Source organism: Neofelis nebulosa, chromosome 1 (assembly GCF_028018385.1).
Source record: "Neofelis nebulosa isolate mNeoNeb1 chromosome 1, mNeoNeb1.pri, whole genome shotgun sequence".
In the NCBI taxonomy this organism is placed as follows: Eukaryota; Metazoa; Chordata; class Mammalia; order Carnivora; family Felidae; genus Neofelis; species Neofelis nebulosa.
The window spans coordinates 176,928,979-176,949,007 of record NC_080782.1 but is presented as its reverse complement, the minus strand read 5'-3'; the positions used below and the strand labels follow the sequence as shown (position 1 = coordinate 176,949,007).

The window sequence follows — 20,029 nt, the reverse complement described above, 5'->3', positions numbered from 1 at the left end:
CCAGGCGCCCCAGCACTCATTGACTTTTTACTCTATTCATTTGTTAGGGCTGCCGGAGAAAAACAGCACAAATGTGGTGGCTTCAAATGATGGAAATTCATTCTCTGACAGTTCTGGAGGCCAGACATCCAAAACCAAGGCGTGGGCAGGGCTGATTCCTTCTGGGGACTGTGAGGGAGAATCCAGTCCATGCCTTCCCTCTCTCTTTTCTGGCTTCCACAGTCCTTGGTGCTCCTTGGCTTGTGACCACATTACTCCAATCCTGCCTCTGTCTTCATGTGACCCTTCTCCTCTTGGGTGTCTCCTCCGTGTGTCTGTCTCAAACCTCCCTCTGCCTCTCTCATGAGAACACTTGGCATAGGATTTAGGGCCTACCTGGAAAACCCACGATGATCTCATCTCAAGATCCCGAATCACATCAGAAAAGACCCTGTTTTCAGAAAAGGTAAGATCTGCCAGTTCTAGGAATTTGACATGGATATCTTTTGGGGGATCATTTTTCAACCTCCCACACTTGCTAAGAACTAGGTACCATGCTAGACATTATGATGACAATTTGATTTCCTCAAAAAAAAAAAACTCATGAAGTATTACTCTTATTTTTCAGGCAATACAGTCTTTTTTTTTTTTTCCAACGTTTTTTTATTTATTTTTGGGACAGAGAGAGACAGAGCATGAACGGGGGAGGGGCAGAGAGAGAGGGAGACACAGAATCGGAAACAGGCTCCAGGCTCTGAGCCATCAGCCCAGAGCCTGACGCGGGGCTCGAACTCACGGACCGCGAGATCGTGACCTGGCTGAAGTCGGACGCTTAACCGACTGCGCCACCCAGGCGCCCCTCAGGCAATACAGTCTTAAAGAAGTATCTTGTTCAAGCACAGTGCCAATTAGAGGTAGAACCAGTCATCAAACCCAGTTTTTCCTGCTTCCTATATTGTTCTTTGCCTCTCTACCACAGAGATTTTAAAACCTCCAGAATCCTGAAAGTCCCATCTAAAATGTATTTAATTGAGGCGCCTGGGTGGCTCAGTCGATTAAGCGACCAACTTCGGCTCAGGTCATGATCTCACAGTTCGTGAGCTTGAGCCCCGTGTCGAGCTCTGTGCTGACAGCTCAGAGACTGGAGCCTGCTTCCGATTCTGTTGTCTCCCTCCCTCTGCACCTCCCCTGCTCATGCTCTGTCTCTGTCTCCCAAAAAATATATAAATGTTAAATAAAAATAAAATGTATTTAATTAAGTGGATTCTTGGAGTTAGACCTACCAATTTTGCTCCCTTATTGAATGTTCTAAATGGTCTTTGGCTCAGTGGTTCTTAATCCTGGCTACACAGCAGATTCACTCGGAGAGCTTTTTAGAAGCAATTGATGCCCAGTTGACCCCTGAACCACTAAGCCAGATTCTTTGGGGGGTGGGGAATTGTCTAGTTTCTTGGAAGCCCCTCAGGTAATCCTTTTGTATAGCTGGGATTGAGGAACCCTGGGATGCTTTACCAAACCTGTGGCTTCCACGCTGTATACTGTTTTCTTTGGAAGTCCTCTGAGATAGGTTAATTCTATTTAATGATCAGAAATGACCCTCTGTCTCAAAGCCCAATTCCTGTTTTATACTTACCCACCAAGTCCCTGGAAACTGAAAGATGAGTGACTTAGATTATTAGCTCATTGGCTTATCACTTTAAGTCCTCTATATAGGAATGAATGAATAATGAATGAATGAGCTTACTCCATAGATCTGCCCACTTTCTCTGGCTCTTTTGGTCAATCGTCACCAAAGTGCTTCCTGAAGAGAGAGATCTTATAGACCTTTATCTGTAGGAAGTTACGTATCAAAATTGCATCACCAAAAACTTCACACAGAAAGACCCATCAAAGTAACATGGAGTCCATTGTAATGTTTCTTCTTTATATTAAGAAAGGCATCTCGTTTTCTTCTTTTGCTTAATTAGAAGTGGCTGGGAATTTCATCTGATATTTTTTTCTCAAAAAAAAAAAAAAAACTGCCTAAGGATTAAAAGCAAGCATGGAAAAATTTATCTCCAAAGTAAATATTTGGTAGATAGCTGTGGTACCTTAATATTTGCTCCTTTGAACACAGTAATTAGGGAATTTAGATACCTATGTTGATATACTTCAAATGTTCATCTGGAATATCTTATTATGTGTTCTGTATTTGTCAGTGCAGTTCCCATGTGGTTTTGAATATGACTCTGTTGGCCTTTCTTGTACTCGGTATTTTATTCCAATTTCCCTCCCCTGATGCACTTCAGCCGAGAAGTCCCCGGTTTTCAGGTTAGTCTGTGAAAAACTTACTATGTGTAATCTTTTTGGGTTCACTCCCTTGTATTATAAAAGAGCCTCTTTGCATATTTTCCATAGAGAATGAAGGGCCACTCAGGGCTGCTCATCAGATTCACTTTTGTCTGTGTAATCTACCCACTTTGGGAAGACCTAGGAGGAGAAGTTTGGTGTCGTCACCAAGTAATCTCTGAGTTCTTTCCAAACCGAAGTCTCTTTTGCAGAATACTCGACTGATAGTAGTAAGTTGTAATCAAATCAAATCAAATCAAATGCCTGAAGTTGGGTCCTGCTGAATGAAAGCGTTCCTGGCAGGGCCCTTCTGTGGAATAAGAAAAGTTTCTGCATGAAGAATGTGTCACGGGGGTGCCTGGGCGGCTCAGTCAGTTAAGTGTCAGACTTTAGCTCAGGTCATGATCTCGTGGCTTGTGGGTTCGTGCTCCACATGGGGCTCTGTGCTGACAATGTGGAGCCTGCTTGAGATTCTCTCTCTTTCCCTCTCTCTCTGCCCCTCCCTCCCTCACACTTTCTCTCTCTCTCAAAAATAAATAAATAAACTTAAACACTTGTCTTCTAAAAAAAGAAAGAAAGAAAGAAAAGAATGTGTCATAGATCTGTTCTCTGCCTAGATGCACAGAAAAATGGACCAAGGGTCCTGCACGGTAATCATACAAACTTATTCCCTAGTGCAACTCCAGGGAATCTGAGTAGGCTCTGGAAAACAATAGCTCCCCAGGGAACTACTTTCTGAAAGAATTGTGCAACTTCATTTTTTCCAGAAAGGATTCAGCAGGGACATTTCTTAAAATTTCCCCTCTGGATGTGCCGAGAGGGCAGGCCTTACCTGTATGAATGGTTGGAAAGAGAAGTTCCAGAAAGCTCATTTGGAGGCTTGCCAAGAGAATCTGCATTGTAACTCTGTGCTCAAATGCCCAATGGGTAGAGGGTGTGACCTGAAAAAAAAGTGAGCACATAATAATTTTCCATTTAGTCACATAATAAGTACAGTTCCCACAGTCAGTTGGTTTGGGTTGTTCGGGCCATGGCAGAACTGATTGGAAAGCCACAAACTTGACCTGATTTAGTTACTAACAAGGCCAAAAGCAAGGGAAAGAGACATTTCAGAGACCAGTGAGTTTGGCCAGATTTATTACTGAATCAGAGGTCGATACAAGGGTTCCAATGACTCTTAGGGCATCAGACTTTAAGTGCCCAGAAGTCACTAGTCAACTGGGCAAATCAGTGTAGTGACAGTCTTACTTGATCACAAACAATGGATATTTCTCCATTTTATTTGACTTTAAAGAGGGTTGGCCAGCATCTATCACTCACTCGCATTGGGGAAACACATTGCTTACAGGGAGCAATAAATATTTATAAAACGTGGCCTTTGCTTTAGGAGATTTCACAGCCTCAATGAAGAGCACATCATTAGTTCATTGATAGAGCTTGGATAAGTAACAAAATGTAGGGCAGAAAGATCTTTCTTTGGGAGTCTTAAAAGGAAGCAAAGTGTCAGTGGCAAACAGGCACCGATGTCTTCATCCTCCAGGAGGCCAGATGCTAGATGTGATGGGTGGCTGAAGGGAACCGAGTCTCACAGAGGATGAAAACAGAAACCAGAATAATGGCACAGGGCAGGTATTACTATATGTTTGCCAAACAATCATAGTATTAAGCCACTGCTATAGGACTCTTTCAGTGAGCATCAAAATACCCACTTAAATTTATTTAAACAAAAAAGGGGGGATAGGAAATTTATTAATCTTCCTGAAAAATTCAGAATTTCACACAGGCATTGCTGGATGCAGGTACTCATAATACTCAGATTGCAGTCTTTCACTTCTTAATGTCGACTATGACTCTTATCAGCATCAACTGGGTGTTTTATAACATAAATTCTTAGAGTTGGAAGGGGTTTTAGGGGATACTTGGCAACCACTCCAAATTCTTCCTCATGTGTTGCTCTAAGCTAAGCACGGCATTGAATCCACTTTGGGTCATGTCCCCATTCTTATACCAACCATCGTGGGTAGGAGAGATGAAATGTTTTGATTGGCCAGGCATGTTCGTATGCTACTGCCATCCCACATCCAGGGGGGTTATGCATGGAAAACATGAAAATACGGTCTGTGTCCAGAGAAGAGGTAATAAATGTGAGGCCAGAAGAGAAAATAAATCTTCACTACAAATATCATACGCTGTGTATTTACTAAGTGTTAAGAACTGTGCAAAGAGCTTTATAAATGATACATTTTATCTACTCAACAATCCCTTGAAGGTAGGATGATAGTCAAAATATTTACACAGTCACCTGTGAATCAGAACAAATGTGGGAAGGCCCCTACACACCTGGAACAGGATCTGGAAGCCCATACTGCACTGGGCATTAACCCCTTATTTACTGGATCATGAGGACATCTGAAGAAGGGAGGTCTTATGGGAGAAACCAAGACAGCTGGGTGACGGGAAAGCACAGAGGGCTTGAGGCAGGCAGGAGAGCCCTAGTAAATGTTCCAGAAGTATTTCATTCTTTTCTAATGGCTGGTGTGGTCATATTAATGCATATAAGAAAGTTGATAGTCATAGATTTAGGGAGTATCTCTAGGTTACAGATGAGGAAACTGTATCACAGAGGTTAAATAACTTGTTCAAAGTCACTTTAGTAAATTGTAGGACCGAAATTCAATGCAGATCTATATGACACTAAAACTCATGCCCTGCAAAGAATTGGAGTAATCCAGAGAGCCTCCATATATTATAGTAAGTGTTTCTACATAAGCACGTCTTGCTCTTGACTGAGAAACGGGAGGCTACCCTGAAAGACCCATGTGGACCCAATGTACCAGAGTCGCTTTTATGGGTGAGACAGAACTCATGAAGATGCCCAGAAGCCCAAAGCTCCACCTTCCCATCCCCCACTCCATTACCATGGTTACTATTCCATTACATGCTACTGGGTTATTTAAATGTTCAAGGTCTGGTTCTGGGGATAAAAAAAACACAAAATTAGCGGCACAAGCACCTGTCATTTCTTACATCATTTCATGTACAATCTTAACGTTGCTGCAAAAATCCACAGGAAAGAAAATCTCTTGACAGAAAACCCAAAAGCTCTTTGAGCATATTTTAGCAGTGATTAAGAATCATTTTTTTTAAAGTCGATTCTGGAATGTAAGCCGCTCCCAGCCCTCACCACATTGCAAATTTCTCCAAAGCAAGTATAAGCATTAGGGAATATGGAGTTGGTCTTTCTGTAGGTTTTGAGATTGAGAATGATTTCATTCTTTCCCTGACATTGTGGTAGTCACCAGAAGAGCATGGGTGAGTAAAATAATGTCCTTAGATTGTCATTGAGTGGTGGAAACAAGTAGAAAAAAACCCCAAGAATTATAACAGATTGTTAGTGTTTGCTAAATGTGAAGGGGTTTTACATGATGGTCTTTGAAGTCATACTGCGTGGGTTAGGATCCCAGCTCCACTACTTACTGGCTGTGTGAACTTGGATTTGGCATTTAAACAAGCTGAGGTTTACTTTCCTAATCTGTGACATGGGGGTATAATAGTATCACCCTCATACGGCTGTTTTGAGGATCCAGGAAACAATGCATGTAAAGGCTTAGCACAGTATCTGGTATATTTTATACCAAGTACTCTGAGAATAATCCTGAAACAGAGAAATGTGAAGAAGACCAGAGACTTGGTGAAGGCTTCCTGGAAGAACTGTCACGTGGATGGATTTTGGAGGCTAAATAAGAATTGAAGAGATGAAGGAGGAGGAGGAGCACTAAGGTAAGAAGTGCCAGGTAAGGAAGCACCAGTTAAGTAACGTAAGGAGCGTCACTATAAGAAGACAACAGACACCATGATGTTAGCAGGATGCCGGCTAGGAGGAAGGGAGAGATGAGGTGGAGAGACAGATGATGACATATGTATGGGGCCTGTGAGACATGTTTTATGTCTGTCATTGGGTCTGTAGCAGTGCCCAGCACAATGCTTACGTGTGGATGAGTGAGCGAATGAATGAATGAATGAAATTATATCTTACATTTCTACAGCTGTGAGGGAGTGGTGCTGGAGAAAATCTTTGCTGCCAGCCCCTCCAAATTCTACAAAGATGCTGGGGTGGGGTGATCTCGTGACAATGAGGCCTAGAGAAGGGCAACGATGGGAAGCTGTTAGAACCACACTGCTGGTGCAGGGAGAGAGGTAGTGTCTGTGCCCAGTGGGGGGTGGGTTTGGGAGGAAGAGCTATAGTCATGGGTGGGGACGCAGATACTACCAGACATGCTTCCCTGAAGCAGGAAGGGAAAAGGAAGCTCTAACCTCCATTTCCCACTTTTCTGGCCCATCAGTCTTCTGATGAAGCCTCCCACTGGCCAAACCAACTGGAGGTCAGCCCTCAAAGCAGCCCAAGAGGGGCGCCTGGGTGGCTCAGTCGGTTAAGTGTCTGACTTCGGCTCAGGTCGCGATCTCGCGGCCCGCAAGTTCGAGCCCCACGTCGGGCTCTGGGCTGATGGCTCAGAGCCTGGAGCCTGCTTCCGATTCTGTGTCTCCCTCTCTCTCTGCCCCTCCCCCGTTCATGCTCTGTCTCTCTCTGTCTCAAAAATAAATAAACGTTAAAAAAAATTAAAAAAAAAAAAAAAAAGCAGCCCAACAGTGTTTTGTTTTGTTTTTTTTTTCCAAGCAGGACAGAGAAGAAGAGAATGGATGAAGATGAAAAGTGTCAAATGGAGAATAATCACCACAGATACCAAGATCATTGACAGATCTTAAGATGTGGTTGGTCTATTGTGAAGCCTGCTTACTGTGACTTAACTCCAAGCGACGTGAATCCACATTTTAAAATATTGTAACGTGAAACTGGGCCACTTTCTTTCACCATACACAAAAATAAACTCAAAATGGATTTAAGACCTAACTGTGAAACCCGAAACCATAAAAATCCATGAAGAGAGCACAGGCAGTAATTTCTCTGACATCGGCCACAGCAACATTTTTCTAGTTATGTCTCCTGAGGCTAAGGGAAATAAAAGCAAAAATAAACTATTGGGACTACATCAAAATAAAAAGATTCTGCTCAGCAAAGGAAATAATCAACAGAACTAAAAGGCAACCTAGTGAATGGGAGAAGATACCTGCAAATGACATATCCAACAAAGGGTTAGTACCCAAAATATATAAAGAACTGGTACAACTTAATACCCAAAAGCCAAATAATAGAATTAAAATGGGCAGAAGACATAAATAGACATTTCTCTGAAGAAAACATCCAGATGGCCAACAGACACATGAAAAGATGCTCAACATCACTCATCAGGGAAACGTAAATCAAAACTACAATGAGATATTACATCACAGTTGTCAGGATGGTTAAAATTAAAAAAAAAAAAAAAACACAAGAAACAAGCATTGGAGAAGATGTGGAGAGAAAGGAACCCTCTTGTACTATTGTTGGGAATGCAAACTAGTGCAGCCACTGTGGAAAACAGTATGAGATTCCTCAAAAAGTTAAAAACAGAACTACCCCACAATCCAGTAATCGTACTATTGGATATTTACCCAAAAAATACAAAAACACTAATTCAAAGGGATACATGCATCCCTATGTTTATTGCAGCATTATTTATAAAAGTCAAACTATGGAATCATCCAAGTGTCTATCAATAGATGAGTGGATAAAGCAGATGTGATATACATACACAATAGAATATTATTTAGCCATAAAAAAGAATGAAATCTTGCCATTTGCAATGACGTGGATGGAGCTAGAGAGTATTATGTTATGCAAAATTATTCAGTCAGAGAAAGACAAATGCCATATGATTTCACTCATATATGGAATTTAAGAAACAAAACAAATGAGCAAAGGAAAAAAAGAGGGAGAGAGAGAGAGAAATCAAGAAACAGACTCTTAACTATAGAGAACAAACTGATGGTTACCAGAGGGGAGGTAGGTGGGGGGGGGGGGGGGTTGGGTGAAATAGGGGATGGGGATTAAAAAGTACACTTATAATAAAAAAGTAATAAATTAAATAAATTTAAAATATAACACAATGATATATCATCAAAGATAAGAATCATAAGGGGACCTGGGTGGCTCAGTCAGTTAAGTGTCCAACTCGATTTCAGCTCAGGTCATGATCTCACAGTTTGTGAGATGGAGTCCCTTGTCAGGTTCTGAGCTGACAGTGTGGAGCCTGCTTGGGATTCTCTTGCTCTCTCTTTATCTCTGCCCCTCCCCCACTTATATTTGCTCTCTCTCTCAAAATAAATGAATAAACTTAAAAAAAAGAATAATAAAAGCTATCATTAAGAAAAGACAGATTACTTACAAAGTAAAAACAATTAAAATTAAAGTGGACTTTTCACCAAGAAGACTGGATGCCAGGAGACAATGATGAGGTAATACTTCTTAAATGATAAAGGGAAATAATTGTCATATATAATTCTATACCCAGATAAACTATCATCAACAGTGGTGCAAGTGCTGATATGGGCATGGGGAGGGGATGGGCAAAAATCTTTTCCCCCAGATGTACAATAACTCAGAAAGTTTACTACTCTAAATCTCTTTTGTCTACTATAACAAAATACTTTAGACTGAGTGGTTTAAACAGAACATTCATTTCTCAGTTTTCACAAGATCAACATGCCAGCTGAGGGGTGCCTGGATGGCTCAATCACAAGGGTATGTGACTTTTGATCTTGGGGTCATAATTTTGAGCCCTACATTGGGTATAGAAATTACTTAAAAATTTTTTTTAATTAAAAAAAGGGGGACGCCTGGGTGGCTCAGTTGGTTAAGTGTCTGACTAAGGCTCAGGCCATGATCTCTCGGTTTGTGGGTTTGAGCCTCGCATTGGGCTCTGTGCTGACAGCTCAGAGCCTGGAACCTGCTTCAAATTTTGTGTCTCCCTCTCTCTCTCTGCCCCTCCCCTGCTAATGGTCTGTCTCTCTCTGTCTCTCAATAATAAATAAATGTTAAAAAAAAAAAAAACCTAATATGCCAGCTGATTCAGGTCCTGATGAATACCCTCTTTTTGACTTGCAGATGGCTCTCTTCCTGCCATAGTCTCACATGATGGCAGAAAGAGAAAGGACATTCCCTGGTCTCTTCTGTTTTGTTTTGTTTTTCTTAAGTTTATTTATTTTGAGAGAGAAAGAATGTGTGTGCATATATGCATGCATAAGTGCAAGTAGGGGAGGGGAAGAGAGAGAGGGAGAGAGAGAGGGAGAGAGAGACACAGAGAGAGAGAGAGAGAGTATCCCAAGCAGGCTCCATGCAGCTTTCCCTTGTGAGATCGACATGGAGCTCAATTTCACCAATGGTGAGATCATGACTTGAGCCAAAATCAAGAATTGGAAGCCTAACTGACTGAGCCACCCAGGTGCCCCCCTGGTGTCTTCTTATAAGGGCACTAATCCCATCATGAGGACTCTATCCTCAAGACCTCAGATAATTGTAATCATCTCTCACAGGCCCCTCCTCCTATGAGTATGACATTGGGAGTTAGGGCTTCAACATATGAATTCTGGGTGTACACAAACCCTCAGTCCATAACACTCCCCCTGCATCTTCAATGAATGAAAGTAAATAAAATACCTCACAGGAAGAAAAAGAAATCCAAGAGGAAGGAGTGAGGCCAGAAACAATGATAAGCCCAGAAACTACGTAATGCACATTGGTAAAAGTCAATAAATATTTGTCGATAAAAGCTAACCAATTTCTGTAAAATAAAAATAAACATTGAATTGCATTGTGTTTTTTAAAAAGGTAGAACTTATGGGGTACCTGGGTGGCTCAGTCGGTGAAGCGTCCAATTCTTGATTTCAGCTCAGGTCATGATCTTACAGTAGGTAAGATTGAGCCCCATCTTAAGCTCATGCAGGGAGGCTACACCGAGCCTGTTTGCGATTCTCTCTCTCCCTCTCTCTCAGCCCCTCCCCGGCTTATGCTCTCACTCCCTCTGAAAATAAATAAATAATTTTTTTTAAAAAGATAGAACTTCTAATAAAACAATAATAAAAGTGTCTGTATTTTACACCTAATAGATGCTAAATTTAGTTGACCATGGCCTGACTTTTTTCATGGCAGCTATAATGTCCTATAGCCTCAGGCTTTATATAATGAACACATCCATTTTTATGACCAGGCTTTTTTGTTTTTTGTTTTTGGTAAATTTGTTGATTTACTTTGAGAGAGACAGAAAGAACTTGGGCCCAGAAGAGGGACAGAGAGAGAGAGAGAGAGAGACAGAGAGAGGGAAAGAGAGAATCTGAAGCAGGCTCCACACTGTCAGCACAGACCCTGATGCAGGGCTCGATCTCATAAACTGTGAGATCATGACCTGAGCCGAAATCAAGGGTCGGACACTCAACCAACTGAGCCACCCATGTGCCCCATAACCAGGTGTTTTTGTTTTCTTTTTTAAACTTTTATTTGAGAATACTTTTAGACTTACAGAAAAGCTGCACTGACTCAGTTTCCCTATTTTAATATCTTACCTTCCTATGGTATACCTGTCACAAACAAGGAGGCAACATTTTTCCTAATGTCCCTTTGCTGTTCAGGGCCCATCCAGGACACCCCATTACATGTAGTCACTAAGCACAGTCCACACCCAGGGAAAGGAGCTCCCTCTGCTTAAGGGGAGATATCTACACAAACTATTTGGAATTCTTCTGTACAGTATATTTACCTCTTCTCCCTACTCACTTAGTTATTCGATTATTCTCTCATATCAATATGGACTCACGGATATTTATTTTATGTCTTGGATTATAATCCAGTATTTATTACTCAAATTGTCCCAGGTTTGGCCACTCAGAGCTCTTTTAGGTTGGCTCGTGTCCCTTTTAAGTGGCCCCAGTGTTTTGTTTTGGAGCACTTCCTTACCTTCTGCTAATTCAAGATGCTCCAGGCTTGTGTTGCGCCTTCCCTGCCCCAGCCCTAGAATCAGCCATATTTCCACACAGCCTGGTTTCTTTATCACGACTAGCTTTCAAACAACCCCAATGCAAAAAGAAAGCTAAACTCCTATGAGCAGAAGCACATCATTTCCAGTTCCTTTTGACAGCAGAGCTCCGTCCTGTCGCAAAATGTGCTGCTGGTGGGCTAGCCCATGGACAGCACCACTGACAAAACTGTTTTGACCAGCTTTTAAAAATTCAAGATGCCTGGGCCATGCATGCACCTGGGGACTCGGACTGAGGAGGTCTGAGATAATGAGCAGACCCTTTAAGTTCCATAGGTGACGATGACGAGCAAACTGGCTTGCAGACAACATAAACTGGCAGCTTTAAAATGTTTAACCTACTGATGAATGGATAAAGAAATTGTGGTTTATATACACAATGGAGTACTACGTGGCAATGAGAAAGAATGAAATACGGCCCTTTGTAGCAACGTGGATGGAACTGGAGAGTGTGATGCTAAGTGAAATAAGCCATACAGAGAAAGACAGATACCACATGTGTTCACTCTTATGTGGATCCTGAGAAACTTAACAGAAACCCATGGGGGAGGGGAAGGGGAAAAAAAAAAGAGGTTAGAGTGGGAGAGAGCCAAAGCATAAGAGACTCAAAAACTGAGAACAAACTGAGGGTTGATGGGGGGTGGGAGGGAGGGGAGGGTGGGTGATGGGTATTGAGGAGGGCACCTTTTGGGATGAGCACTGGGTGTTGTATGGAAACCAATTTGACAGTAAATTTCATATATTGAAAAAAAATAATAAAACTCAACACCCAAAAAACAAATAATCCAATTTAAAAATGGTCAGAAGACAGGAACAGACATTTTTCCAAAGAAGATATCCAGATGACACATGAAGATGCTTAACATTACTCATCCTCAGGGAAATGCATATCAAAACTACAATGAGATATCACCTCACACCTGTCAGAATGGCTGAAATCAACAACACAAGAAACAACCGATGCTGGGAAGGACATGGAGAAAAAGGAAGTCTTGTGTACTCTTGGTAGAAATGCAAACTGGTGCAGCTGCTTGGACAACAGTGTGGAGATTCCTCAAAAAGGAAAAATAAGACCACCCTACAACCCAGCAATTGCACTATTGGGTATTTGCCCAAAGAATACAAAACTACTATTTCAAAGGGATACATGCACCTCAACGTTTATAGGAGCATTATTTACAATAGCCAAATTATGGAAGCAGCTCAGCCCCATCAACTGAAGAATGGATAAAGAAGGTAGATAGATAGATAGATAGATAGATAGATAGATGTAATGAAATATCATTCAGCCATTAAAAAAGAACGAAAGCTCGGCATTTGCAACAACATGGATGGATCCAGAGTATAATACTAAGTGAAATAAGTCAGCTAAAGAAAGACAAATACAATATGATTTCACGCCTATGTGGATCTTAAGAAACAAAACAGTGAACAAGGAGAAAAAAAAGAGAGAGAGAAAAACAAATCAAGAAACACTCTTAATTACAGGGAACAAACTGATGGTTACCAGAGAAGAGGTAGGTGGGGGGATGGGCGAAATAGGTGAGGGGGATTAAGGAGTACAGCGGCCATAATGAGCACCAGACGATGTATGGTATTGTAGAATCACTATGTTGTACACCTGAAACTATTATAATATTGTATATTAACTAGAATTAAAATGAGATTTTTAAATTAAGAAATAAAAGTTCAACCTACTTCCAAAAAAATTTTTAAAAATAAAAAAAATAAAATGTTTAACCTTTAATAACCTGTCATTTATCGAGCAACTACTATAGGCTGCATATATGATCTTATGTCATCACCACAACCCTAGAAATTGAAGTTATAATCCAGTGTCAGCAAAGGTTGAGTAACTTGCTCAAGGTCACAGAACCGGTGCGTCCATTTTGACCCGGTTTTAATCAAAGTCGCAGCTTGTGCACAATTCTCTGTCATGTTGCTTGCCACTTAAACGTGTTTCTACAACGTGGCTTGTAAAGGCAAGCGGCACTTCCTCTCCGTTGTTTGCTGGCCATTGGCAACAGTTCACTTTCCACATTTCACGGCCATTTATCCTTTTCCACAGTAGCTGAAATAATGCATTGTGTACAAGTGAGTAGCCAAATAAAATTACCCCAGACTTTGATAAATTTGCTATTAAAGGCTATTTAGTGGAAAGAAGGAAAGCTAAAATAAGACAGAAAGGAGGAGCACTGGGTAGCTCAGTTGGTTAAGTGTCTGAGTTTCAGCTCAAGTCATGATTTCACAGTTCGTGGGTTTGAGCCCTGCATTGGGCTCCAGGCTATCAGCAAGGTCCTGCTTGGTATTCGCTTCCCCTCTCTCATGTGCTCTCTCTGTCTCTCTCTCTCAAAAATGAATAAATAAACGTAAAGAGAGAGAGAGAGAGAATGGAGAGAGGAATTTGGCTTAAGGTCATCCTAAGAGCAAGGCAAATTTGAGACCCCTAATCATGAATGAAGTTGTAAAATAATGATGTGGATTTTAAGCTTTTTAAATTTCCTAAAAGGCAACAGATTTAGGGATCAACGAATTATAAAACTTCTAATCTTCCCGGTGAGGATTCTTGACAAAAACAAGGATGTCTATACTACGAGATACAGAAAGAGAGACATTGTGTGTATTGCAATGTTTTCTATTGCCGCTTAACAACTTGCCACTAACTTAAGTGGCTTAAAACAACACCCATTGATTAGCTCACAGTGATCTGTAGGTCAGAGGTCTGGTGTGGCAGCATTAATAAAGGTGTCAGCCAGGCTGAGTTCTCGTCTGGAGACTCTAGGAGAAACTCTGCCTCCAAGTTCATGGAGATTGTTCAAGACAGAATCCAGTCCCTTGCGTCGTAGGACTGAGGATCCTGTTTCCTTGCTGGCTGTCAGAGGCAACCTGCACACCATGCCACACGACCCGGCCCCCTCTCAGTCACGCTTCCAATTTCTCTGACTTCCCTCTTTCTGACTTCCAGATCCTGAGGTCGGGCCTACCCATTGATCTCCCTCTCTTTAAGTCAGTTGATTTGGGATTAATTACATCTGCAAAATCCCTTCACAGCAACACCGGTTGGAGTTTTATTGAATAACTAGGAAAATATGTGTTTACACCAGGGGCCAGGAATTTGGGGGAACGTCTCAGAATTCTGCCTATGACAGCAAACAGAAGGGGGTGACAGAATCACGAAGCAAAATCATTTTGTTTTCATCTCTCTGTCTGCCGCCTTTATTAATAATACTGTATTTCTTTCCCTTTTCTCTCAGTCTCCTCTAACCAAAATGTTATCTGCGTTGAGTTTTACATTATAGATAATACTGAATTGTAAAACTGAAATGCCTTTGAATGCATCCAGCCCAGGGGTTTTCCAACCCTTCTGAGATCAGTGGGGATTTCCCTGTTTCACAAGATGGAGGACGGGAAGGGAGAGGCAGCTACGTGCTGCCCTGCCCTCCCTTTGAGGAGTCCCGATGAACCCCAGGATAGGACCCACTGTACCAGACAACCAACACAGCCTCGAGAGACCCACGTCGACTGGATGGGGACCACCGAGTGCTCCTTTCCATTGGATCTGAGAAGGTCATGCACAGGCCATTTGTGGGCGTTAAGGACAAGGAACTGGGCTCTTCTCCCTCCAGGACAGCATGGCTCCAACTTACCCTAGGGTTTGTAATTCGTACCCAGTGCTGATATGTACACAGTATTGCTGCACTTGAAAGAAAAAAGAAAAGAAAAGAAAAGAAAAGAAAAGAAAAGAAAAGAAAAGAAAAGAAAAGAAAAGAAAGAAAAGAAAGAAAAAGAAAGAAAGAAAAAGAAAGAAGAAGGAAGGAAGGAAGGAAGGAAGGAAGGAAGGAAGGAAGGAAGGAAGGAAGGAAGGAAGGAAGGAAGGAAGGAAGGAAGGAAAAAAGGAAAGAAGGAAGGGAGGAAGGAAGAGATATTTTGTTGTTACATGGTTCTTGATGTATGTATTTTCCCCCCTGCTTGTTACTAGACTATAATTTTTTGAATTCCCACCCCTGTATCCCTGTACCCCTGAAGAAACCCCATCAGAAAATTTAACAATGTTCGTTTCGAGACAATTGAGGGCTGCATGTGTTTTCTCAAAGCTTGATAAACCTTTAGAAGTTGTTGGACAGAATGGGGAGGCCCTATCCAGACCAAATGAATCAGGATTCCTGCTGAGGATTGTGCCATCACAAACTCCTTCCCCAGGGGACATTTACACATGCTAAAGTTTGACCTCAACTGATTGAGAGTTTAGATAAAATTCTGTGAAATAATGGATGTGGATCTGCTTGGTACCGGTTTGCTCCTTAATGGGCAATTCTTTTAAAAAATGCTACGCAAAAAATTCCATATATATGATCAATATCAAATTCAGATAGCCTACCTTTAAAAATGGCACAACACACCCGGGGAGACCAGAAAGTAAGGTCACCTGATGCACATTCATGTAGGGTTCCTGTGGATCTGCAGCGAGTATATTTGCTAACTCACGGCAGCATGCTGTCTAGTCAATAATTAGCAGCCTGTTAGGAATCCTATAATCGCAGCACACAACTGTGACAGTATTCAATGCTCATTATGTGTTAGAACATTTATCCCACTCACCTTTTCTCATCGATGTATCCGAGAGAAGGCAGTTTTAACAAGAAGCCGATCTTACGGACTTGAACAAACAAACAGTTGAATAGTTCAGAGTGAAGATGAATAATTTCAGCCTCCGGATCCTGAAAAACTGGAAGGTGAGCTCTCCAAGATGAAATAATTAATGATTTTTGGAGGAGCCCATTGCAAAGATACCCAAATATTGCAAAACATGCCATCTGTGTTCTTCTTCCCTTTGCTACAACACCCTCTGTGCTCCAACAAAAATAAAATAAATGAATAGACTTGATGTTGCACCTGATACGAAGTTCTGACTCAGCCCCATTGTTCCAAATGTTAATACCTGATAAAGAGACATAAAATAGAGTTCATTAAAAGTCTATTCAGTATAGTATAATACAAAGTATAAACTGAAAGACGTTTTATTCTTTACATGGTTTGTCATATAGTGGTTCAATAATATAAAGTTGCATTTGTATAAGTTATTATCAGTAATAGCGTATATTAAAGGCACATAAATTTTCAATAATCAAAATAAGATCCAGTAAAACTTGAGCAAAAGATTTGAACAGACCTCTCGCCAAAGAAATAAAGAGAGGCAAACGTGTTCAACATCGCTAGCCAGGAAAGACATGTGAACTAAGACCAAATGAGATACTACTATATACCCATTAGAATGGCGATTTAAAATTGACTTTATTATATGCTAGACCTCAAGTCTGGACTTGTATTAAAAACCGCCTGACGTTACTAGGTGTTGGTGAGGATGTGGGGAAGCTGGAATTCTCATTCACTGCTTAACACGACGGAACTTTATTCTCTTACAGATCTGCAGGCCAGAAGTCCAACGTCAAGGTGCAGGCAGAACGGTTCTCCCTCGGGAGGCTCTGGCAGAGAATCCTTCATCTTCCAGCTTCTGGTGCTTCCAGCTTCTGGTGTTCCCTGGCTTGTGGCTGCCTCTCTCTTGTTGCTCTCCTCCACGGGTCTACCTCTAAACGCCCCCCGCCCCTCCCTTATGAAGACATAGGAGTTGGCCCTCAGGGCCCATCCACATAATCCAGGACAAAGCCCTCCTCTTGATCCTTAACCCAATCACATCTTTTGCCACATGAAGTAATTTTCACAGGTTCTTGAGCCCACTACACAACCCAAATGTCCATCAACTGGCGAATGGAGAAACAGATGGTGATATATACGTGATGGTGATATATACGCCATGGAATATTACCCAGCCATAAGAAAGAACCAGCTCTTGATAAATGCCATCACCTGGATGCATTTCAAAAGCACTCTGCTAAGTGAACGAAGCCAGATTCAAAAGGCTATAAACGGTACGCTTCCATTTATCTGATATTCTGGAAAAGGCAACGCTGTAGGGATTGAAACCTGATCAGTGGTTGCCAAGAGCTGGAGGCGTATGAAGGGACTTGACTTCCAAGGGACACAGAGAACTTTTAGGGGTGATGGACACGTTACATATATTGCTTATGGTGCTGGTTATGTGACTACACACATTTCAAAACTCATGAAACTGCGCATTTAAAATGGGTGAATTTTATGTTATATAAAGTTGACCTCAATAAACCCACTTTTAAAAGGCCTATCCGTGAAATTTTGATAATTTCTTGCGTTTAATCTGTGATTTTTTTGAGCTCCTGATAATGTTCTGACAGGGTGTTATAATTTTTCATGTTGTTCTGCAGTTTTGCTTTGTTTTTCAAGTTTGGAAAATTTCCTTCCCTCCTCCGGTGTCTCCTCCTTAGAAAACATTATTGGCCACTGTGACGAAGGTAAGTAAGAAGAATTCTATACCAAGATCTCATCTCTCAAGTGATATGGAAACCCTCTGTTTCTGGAATGTCTTGTAACTCCCCCAGTCCTGGGCATTTCTTCCCCAGACACCACGTCCATCTGGTTAATTTATGGGCCCTCATCTCTCTCCATCTAGATCCCTACTCCACAGTGACACCAAAATTACCTTCCCAAGAACCAAATCTGATCATGTAATTTTTAGGCTTAAGAATAATTTTTGCTCTCTTTCCCCCTGTAAAGTAAATCCATATGCTATGCCAGTTAGAACTCTTTAATAATAACCGCTTAGACTCATCTTCCAACCTCATCATCCACCACCTTCCATAACGTACTCTCTGTGCTTCTGGCGTCTGAACCTCTTACTCTTGTATACACTGCATTTCATATTTCCGTATTTTTGCTTATATTCTTTCTGGTTCCCCGTATTTCGTCCCAGCTGCTCACTTCATCAGACGCTGACTGGCGTGGACCTCAGGCCACTACCCATCTCTGAATCAATCATTGTGGCAAAGGGATGAGGGTCCTCTGATGGTTTGTACCAGCGACTGTCAATGCCACTGCATGTGAGAGTCACCCCACACTCCAGGGATTGCCATCCAGTTGCTATTGGAGCTTCTGGGCATCAGAGATCCTTCCCAGGCGATTCTAATGTATAGCCAGGCTTGTGAACCACTGGCTTGGGCCAACCCAAAACAGTTATAAGAGGCTGCCACTCAACGGGGCAGGTGTGGCTGGATACCCAGAAGGTAGCCACGATGCCACCTACCAGCAGCACACTGAGTTGCACGGCTGTGCTCTGTTGCTGTGGCAAATGCCTCCTGAGGAGTGCTACCCTGAATTCGGTAACACTTTAAAATAATTTTTTTAACGTTTATTCATTTTTGAGAGACAGGGCATGAGCAGGGGAAGGGCAGAGAGAGATGGAAACACGGAACCTGAAGCAGGCTCCAGGCTCTTAGCTGTCAGCACAGAGCCCAACGCGGAGCTAAAACCCATGAAACCGTGAGATCACGACCTGAGCCGCAGTCCAACACTTAACCCCCGGAGCCAGCCAGGTGCCCCTAAAATAATTTATTAGTCTGAACCCCTCCATAAATTTGAAAACAGCACTATTTTCTGGACATTCATTTGGTTTCATTTACAGGTAATGTTTGGTGAGCATATGCATCCGGGGATTACCTGTCAACAGTTCCTGTGGACTTTGTCCATTGGATGGGAACCCCTACCTTCATGCACCAGATGCCAGCTTTCATAGGCCTCCTGTAGGGATAAGGGACCTGACGGTCAAGGTAGGTATATGAGTCATCAATAGAGATGAAGAGGGCTAGGCACTTCCCCTGCCCTCCCCGCAACACACACACACACACACACACACACACACACACACACACACCCAACACACACACACACACACACACACACACACACACACACACACACACACCGGTGAAGTAGGAAAGGCAGCTCGGGAGCCCACCTACAGCGCAAAGGTGAGGAGTGGAGAGCTAGGTGAACCAACTGGGCATCATCACACCCACTTTTGTTTAAACTATTTCCCAGCCTGCCCGCCCCCTCACTTCATTCTTTCTTTTCTTATAGCCCGGGAACTAAGAATGCAGTTTCCTCAAAAAACGTTCTAGAAAAGCCCATCCCCAGCGCGCCCCTGACTAGATGGCTATCGCAAGGCAGTGATCGCGCGGTGCGTCTACACAGCCTTTCTTGGGACCCCTTAGCGGCCTCCCTTTGGCCCCAGCCGCGGGAGGGCTGCTCCCTACCCCCCACCCCGCCCCGCCCCGCCCCGCCCCGCGCCGCGTCGCGCCGCGCTGCCTTCCCACCGGCAGAGGCGGAGGACCCCCTGCGGGGGATCCCGGAGAAGCCCTCGCGCAGCCCCGGACCTCCCCGTGGGAACGCGCCCGCGGCCACCCTCCCCCGGGCCCGTGCCGCGCCCCTCCCCGCCCCCGGGGCCCGGAGGCGCGGCCTGTGATCGCGTTCCAGGCAGCAGGCGGGCTCCCGGGCCGGGCGGGCGCCTGTGATCTGCGGCCAGGGAGCGCGCGCGCCGAGCGTCCCCGGGCGCCCGCCTGTGATCGGCCGCCAGACGCGGCTCCGGGCCCGCGCCCGATGCTCCCGCCCGAGGTGGCCCCGGACAAAGGGACCCCGGCGCCGCGCTCAGGCCGCCGGCCACGGTGTGCCGCGGCTCCCCGGAGGCCTCGTGCGCCCACCTGCGCCAAGACATTGGCTACGTCCGGCGAGGGTCCCCCTCCCCAACCTTAGCAGCAGGGATCCCTACTTTCCGCTCAACGTCCGGACAGAGCGACGGGGGAGGGGGACACCCAACCCCAAGCCACACA

General features: G+C 43.3%; 1 long non-coding RNA gene across 1 annotated transcript in view; it reads right to left on the bottom strand.

Moving 5' to 3' along the window:
• Nucleotides 1–19,013, bottom strand: part of LOC131483573 (uncharacterized) — a 31,642-nt gene extending 12,629 nt beyond the window's left edge. Inside the window, exons 1-3 of the long non-coding RNA XR_009247777.1 lie at nucleotides 18,861–19,013; nucleotides 15,873–16,212; nucleotides 3,140–3,248 (exon numbers count right to left, since the gene is read on the bottom strand). This is a non-coding gene — a long non-coding RNA (uncharacterized LOC131483573). The remainder of the gene's footprint in view (nucleotides 1–3,139; nucleotides 3,249–15,872; nucleotides 16,213–18,860) is intronic.
• Nucleotides 19,014–20,029: the final 1,016 nt, after the last annotated feature.